We start from the raw sequence: 7,191 nt of genomic DNA on the forward strand, positions 1-7,191 counted from the left end.
TATATGTACAATTGTGGGATCGCACAACGTTACATCATGTGCGGAGCGCGCGCGATGTGCGCACGGTATGTGCACGATCTGCAAACGATACAAATCCGGACGATTATTGCTTGCCTACAATCGTGCCGACGATTGACGAACGTTGAGGGAAAGGGCTTCGTATAAGTTATTCAACCTGTGCCCTATCCTATAGCTATTTATATCGGCAACACAATATGTTTCAATAAAAAAAGTGCGATGACAATCGTGGTTGGTGTGAATTGAGAAATGGCTTTACAATTTATACGGTTTCGTGATAAAACATAGAAACTTGATTTTTTAAGATATTTCTCTATTCTATCTGCATATATGAGCTGATCTTTTTTAATTTAGAAATGGTGTTTCGGTGTTTTATAACTACCCAAATTGACACATGTAGAATAATTATACCTGTTTAATCCATAATCCCATATACAGGTAAACATAGCCACTTAATTTATACATGTACGTAGACCGTAATTTTCTCATCCGGGGCACTTACATAATACGTCGAAGTGTGAAAGTCCAGGTGAAGAGAAGATTTAGACCGAAAAGAAAAACCAAATAACTAATACTTAACGTCCAGTTGTGTTTTCATAACAGCAATACGGTAGTATACATCGGCTCTCTATGTCAGGCACAGGGCGCCAGGTAAAAGTCCGGTCACTCATCTAAATGTTATTTACCTGTTCTGTTACCAGGGAGCCAAACCCATTTTTGACAGTCTAACAGTCACTGTAATATTGTATTACACTCATTGTAAAACTGAACAAAAGCTTAATTAATTTAACGAGAAATGTGTATATACAGTGTTCCTTATTCCATACAAGCCTTTCAGGATTGTTTTTGTTCCTTAATATTGATTGACTACTTGTACGCAATCGCACATGTGTGTGGAGAGAAGTGCACAACGGGGCGAACGATAGATAAAGCGTAGAGTTGTGCGCACCATGTGTGGACGATGTGCAGAAGGCGTGTGTACGATGTATGCACGACTTGCGCATGATATTTGTGTTGCGTTATGCGGTCACACAACTGTACTTGTTCATTATGTGTTGATACGTGTTTCATGTTATTATGCTATTGACAAACACCTTCCTTCTGGTAATGCTGCCAATACCCATCTGTGGATGCCCAGTATTCTGTTTATGCACACTAGATACTTGTTTTAGCATGTATCCCATTTCTGTTATGAAATATTTCAAATTGGTATTTGATTATGAATAAAACATCACCACCACTCTATGGGACTCACATGAGATCCAGGAGGTATACAACTAAGTGTGTGTATGTTTGCAAACTTAATACCTGTTCGCAGTATCTATTCAGCCTAAAACCTATGTTTGTTTTTAATTATAGATGCTACATTACTTATTTGTTCAAATGATATACATATAAAACCAGGTCCTCTGCGTAGTCTCGAAATATTTCAGCTCAATGTAAGATATCTAAGAAATAAAAACTGATCTTATTGAATGTGAACTGTTCAAAGCGATATACTTTGTCAAATCGAAACACATCTTACTCCATAAATACCAGTTGGATGAAGATGTAGCGAGAGGATTTATATAAGCCTGATGTCCAATCATGTTGACTTCCTTTATGAATAACATATATTGAAATAGAACATTTTGTTGATAGGATGCCCCGTGAATCACTTTGGACCTGATTGTAGCAGTGTGTGTCACTGTAGGACGGGTGGTTGTTACCCAGATACCGGACAGTGTGACCTTAGTGGATGTCAGAGTGGATGGATGGGGACAAGTTGCTCGGGTAATGTACTATAGGTATTCATTCCTCTTGAAAGTGTTTATATTAGCAGTAAACCAAAATCCATACAATTTTCAAAAGTTGTTTTGTGATTTGTTTTTGCATTTAAGTCAGAAATATGAAAGAGTGTCCGAACAATGTGTTATCAATTTGATATATTAATAGAAATACGTTGTGAACCTGGTTGTTTCGGAGCACATTGCGACTTATGATGCTCAGGGAACGAATATATGAATTATGCGAATGTTTTGTCTCAAGAGGACGAGTCTATTCAGTCAATACTGTTACTAAGAATAGGCTTTGAAATAACATATAGACTGAGACATGTACACAGGTGAGGTTGAATAGTAAGCCTGTGGAAAAGATGGTTAACATTGATGAGAGTAGAGTATCATTATTTGTCACTTAGGTCGATGTTGAGGTGATCATATTGAGTTGAAAGTCAGTGTATTAGGCCGAGAAAGACGAGTGTGTTGAATATAAAGTGCTTTTAAATTTTTGAATTATAAAGGAAATTCAAGTTGGTCTCCGAGTTGTCTTTCTTAAAGGGAAAAAACCTTATAAGAATATCCGTATCTGGAATTATGTATATGTATTCAGGCGTTCCCCCCCCCCCTCCTCAACGATACATTATTGGTTATATGATTCAAAGGATGTAGTATTTGTTTACGTCCATGCGAGGGCACCGCTTCACTGAAAATATGTATATCATCATGTTTACATAAAGCAGAACACATTTAAGATCATAAACGATCACATTATAATTAATTGTAGCAGTAATCTTCATGTATAATGCCTTCCAGACGAAGAGACGAATATTATAACGCGAATTGCATAACACAGTAATCATAAATATTATTTAAAACAAAAGAGTGACGTAACACAGCCTCTTTGTTCAATGTCACAATATGCACTATTTTTGCTGAAAAAAACGTATGTTAATTGGGACATCAGTCGAAGTAATAACTACATAGTTTCAATTATGATGAATTATTCGTTGAGTTAAGACATGCCACGTTTATGTAAAATCGTAATAATACATTTACTTAAGGATGCCAGTTGAACCGTTTTGCTGCCAACTGTAATAAAATGTGCCACTGTAAGATTGGAGGTTGTCACTCAGACACAGGAGTGTGTGATGCGCCAGAATGTCAGGACGGATGGACGGAAGATAACTGTTCAGGTTTTTGTATCGCATTTTTATTAAAACGGATAACTATTAACACTTTCAACCAAACTATGAAATAAACTTAGTCATTGATAAAACAAATAAATATCGGCTTCTCAAACAATTGCAAAGATTGTGATCGGAAAGATTTGCTATTCCCCGGTAGTCAATGAACGTTCAAAACGCAAATGCAAATAAATAGTATTATATAATCTATTAATGTTTCTCTGGATGAAATTGTGGTATTCTACGACATTTAATCATACTTCTATATATCTTACATCAGTATGTGTCAACGACCGTCATGGCAGTGAATGTACACAAGAGTGTCACTGTTTGACGGAGGGGTGTGACATGGTAACTGGCAGATGTACACAACCAGGATTTCAGAGCGGGTGGAAGGGAGACGCTTGTGATAGAAGTAAGTAACTTATTATTGAATTTGCACGCCGACGTTTTGTTGTACAATATGTTATAAATTAAACAATGGGTATGTGAAGCTGAGGTTGATTTGCATATAATATGTGCATGTTGCTTACGGCTCAGACAGGTGTTTTCTAAATGCATATTGAAATAAAAAAAAAAGTTTGACCGCTTATTATATTTTTACCACAACAAGTTTAGTAAAACGACAATGTGTTGCTTTCATTACTTACAGGTTTTGTATAGTATATAACATTTGTCATAATCAGAAATGAATATAGATCAAGAATGGAGTGTTTAAGGTATAAACTGTTTTTATCATTATCTGGAAATCCACATTTATTGAACGTGGAATTATTAAATGTATATAACATCGATGTCTTTATAAAAACATATGATTTAAAAAACACATAATGTAAGTCAAAATATATTCATTATTTGGGTTTTCAACCAAATTGAAAATATATGCTATGAGCTTTTAGAATGTCACATTCACCCTGTAATGCATGATACATCTGATATATTGTTCAGAACAGATTAATCTATGTATGGAAGATGATCCCACAATTTTTGGCGGGTGTTGTCAAATAACTGCATACCTACAATATTCCGATTACCTTTCGTCCGTCATCCGTAAAGTTTTTTTTTTCCATTTTTGATTTTCTTCTGAAGGACCACCAGTTGATGGAATTTTGACAAACTCAGACAAAATCACCCTTGGTGGAAGAGGGTATTAAATTGTATAATTGAAATTCCTGTCCAAACCCCAGGGGCCTAAAAGAGAAAGTTTACTAATCTTTTCCAGACTCATATGTAATACAATCGAAATCTGCATGAAGGGAAAGATAATCAGGAGCCTTTATTTTAAGTGTAAAATTCCTTTTCCCTGGGCCATCCGTTTAATAGGGAAATAATACCTTAAAGTATATTTAAAAAAACTGTTTTGGCAGGAAATTATTCACACTTGCCAGGATGGATGGATGGAGAGATCATGTGATCAAAGTAAGAGCATCCTATTAATTGATCTATTTCTTTATTTTATTGTAATTGAAGTTTTTAAAATTTGTAATATGTTTACCTCTATTTGTCATCAACATTCGATTTGTTTTAAAGTCACATTATGAATCTTAATCATCAGATCACCGGATGATATCAATCCAATCTTCAAATCGAACATGTAACAATATCCGATAAGTCTTAATTATTCGTTACAAAATTGAAACACGTAAATATTACTAATATTATTAAAACATAACTGTAAGATATTAATTGTTGATCATTATTTGTAACTATTTGTTTTAGTAAATCCGAAATTAGTGATTGTCATAACAATATTTCGCAGTTACATATATAAGTTCGACGAATGCATACTACACTCAGTTAAACTTTTATAGTTCATGTTTGCTTGCATAACGCCATACAAGGGTAGATAAAGGCCTGTTGGACATCGGCTAAATCATATTAGCACAAATTAATCAAGACTTAACGTTACAAAGCAACAATGACAATCTTTGATAAGGTGTGAATGTTGATTTAATATCGCATATGAGATTATTTATTGAAAAAGGAATCTTTTATATCGCCTGGGTTATTTTTATACAATATTTCCTTGTATGTGATGTTTACATTCCTATCGATTCTTAATAATCATATAATGTTACAAGACCGTTCTTACAGTTGGTATTAAAAGATCAATCAAGGGGAAATTTAAAGAAGTGTTGTGTATGTACCTTATCTCAGCAGAACAGACAGAGAAACTTAGACATAAAGAAGGAAACATGACTGTTTTTTCTGTTCTTTCATTATCTAAAAACTAGAAAAGTCTGTTAAATACGAATGCCCCTTTGACTCCTTGGTTGGTTTATTTATAGAAATAGTGACCGGTGAGTTGACCTTTAGCCCCCGAAATATAAACACCCGGATGTGAGGATGGATGGACAGGACCTTCCTGCAGTGATGGTACGGTTATACACAATATCAGCTTAGTTCACGCATATCTCGTACAATGTTTTATGAATGGACTACAGACTCTATAAAAGCGCTGTGTTACAAATCAAAACAATTTCTTTGAGACCTCTTTTGATCTTTACACATTTGCTCTGAGATGGTGGTACATGTAAATCCTACAAAATATCTGTGTCGGATACCACAATATGAACGTTTCGGCCTCTATATGGCACTTGACCTTGACATCAAGTACCGAAATACAAGTTTACAGGCCGTATATCACCCACAGATTCACAGATAGATCATGCTTGGTTTGCATGTTCATCATGGTCGCACGGCGTGTCAAGTAAATTTGTAACCTCTATTCAGTATTTGATATACAAATAATATGTGGGGTGCTTGGATATCCACAAACCTATACTTTAAGGTAAATCTAGTATTGTGTAAAATGTTAAATTTATCATGTCGATAATTTTCACTCATTTTTACAGCAAAAGAACAGAATTCAAGTAAATTAGATTATCCACACATTGCTGAGGTGAGTACATATTTGAATTCATACCAGAGTTATTGTTAATCTTTTTTAGCGATGTTTGTTAAGAGAATGAGGCCTTTTCAAGAAAAAAAAAATCATGAAAGCTGGTTTCTTTGTTTCTGTAGGTGTCGACATGTGCTACTGGATACGCACTTCTTGGTAATTTTCTCGCTATTTCCATTAGTTTCAATATAGGATTCACCATCAAGTGCACAAGGTAAGATGTAAGTTAATAATGACTGCATATGTTGAAAAGCATGTGAATTACAAATTAAAATTCAGATTCAAAAGCACATACATTTTAGACTTACAATGAGACATTCAATTAAATTCGTCTAAGGGTATTTTTTATTTCAAGTCAATACCGTAAATTGATTTGGTGCTATTTTCTTGTAAAAGAAATTATTAACTTTCCGTTTGTAAATGTTCAATAAGTCCTAAGATTGCGTTTGAATATTTCAATTCATATATGTATGGTGTGTATAAATATCATTAAGCTACGGATACACATACGTTCCTAGCGACAGTTTAAGGAATATAAGCTCAAATTAAAACGACGTGTTAGAAAAGAATAATAATTGACACATTTTCCTCACTGTTTGATGATGTTTGCGATATTGATATACGTAAAATGTATCCTAACACATACAACAGAACGCGAGACTGATGCAAGAATGTACTTAAAGTAAAAACAAGTTTATTGTGTTCCCTAACCATGATCTTACAGAAATGTACAATAAGAATTACCATATCTACTTTTAGAATGCGATTCAGTAACTCGAGGACACAACCACCTTCCAAAGAACTCCAAACCTATCGTAAGTGCCTAATAGATTGAACAATAAATGGCATTAACTAATGGCAATACATTTCAGATTAATTGTCATACAATGCAGTTCTATGCTTACATTGTATAAATATATGAAATTTGTGAAACAAGTTTTATTTGAGGCATCTCTATTTGTTTAAGAATTTGACGTTTCATCGACAAATATCTATTTCTTTGCAGATATACCAAACCATGAGAACAGCTATGAAGGTTTAGATTCAACAAAAATCGACAAAACGCGCAACATTTACGACACAATAGTCCAATAGCGCGGCAACAAAACGAGATACAGTGACACAATGACAATATACCATGAGATAATATATTATAAGCTTTTCCTCCAATATTTAAGAGTATATCAACATTTATTGAACTGATAACTGTTTAAACGTCATGAACACAGTGAAATGAACAAGTTTTTGCACCGCTTGAATATATCAACCTTCGTTGACTGTGATACCCTTTGTAAAAGTCAAATAGTTAAAGTGACTGTCATATTAA

At 34.2% G+C, this 7,191-nt stretch overlaps 2 long non-coding RNA genes across 2 annotated transcripts; both read left to right on the forward strand.

Annotated features, from left to right (window-relative positions):
- Window positions 1-2,861: 2,861 nt before the first annotated feature.
- Window positions 2,862-5,323, forward strand: LOC110452546. Its single transcript, XR_002463202.1, has 4 exons — window positions 2,862-2,971; window positions 3,243-3,377; window positions 4,330-4,381; window positions 5,251-5,323. It is a non-coding gene; the product is annotated as an uncharacterized LOC110452546 (long non-coding RNA).
- Window positions 5,324-5,990: 667 nt separating this feature from the next.
- LOC110452545 lies at window positions 5,991-7,191 on the forward strand. Its single transcript, XR_002463201.1, has 3 exons — window positions 5,991-6,078; window positions 6,624-6,679; window positions 6,871-7,191. It is a non-coding gene; the product is annotated as an uncharacterized LOC110452545 (long non-coding RNA).

Source organism: Mizuhopecten yessoensis, unplaced genomic scaffold (genome assembly GCF_002113885.1).
Source record: "Mizuhopecten yessoensis strain PY_sf001 unplaced genomic scaffold, ASM211388v2 scaffold6719, whole genome shotgun sequence".
In the NCBI taxonomy this organism is placed as follows: Eukaryota; Metazoa; Mollusca; class Bivalvia; order Pectinida; family Pectinidae; genus Mizuhopecten; species Mizuhopecten yessoensis.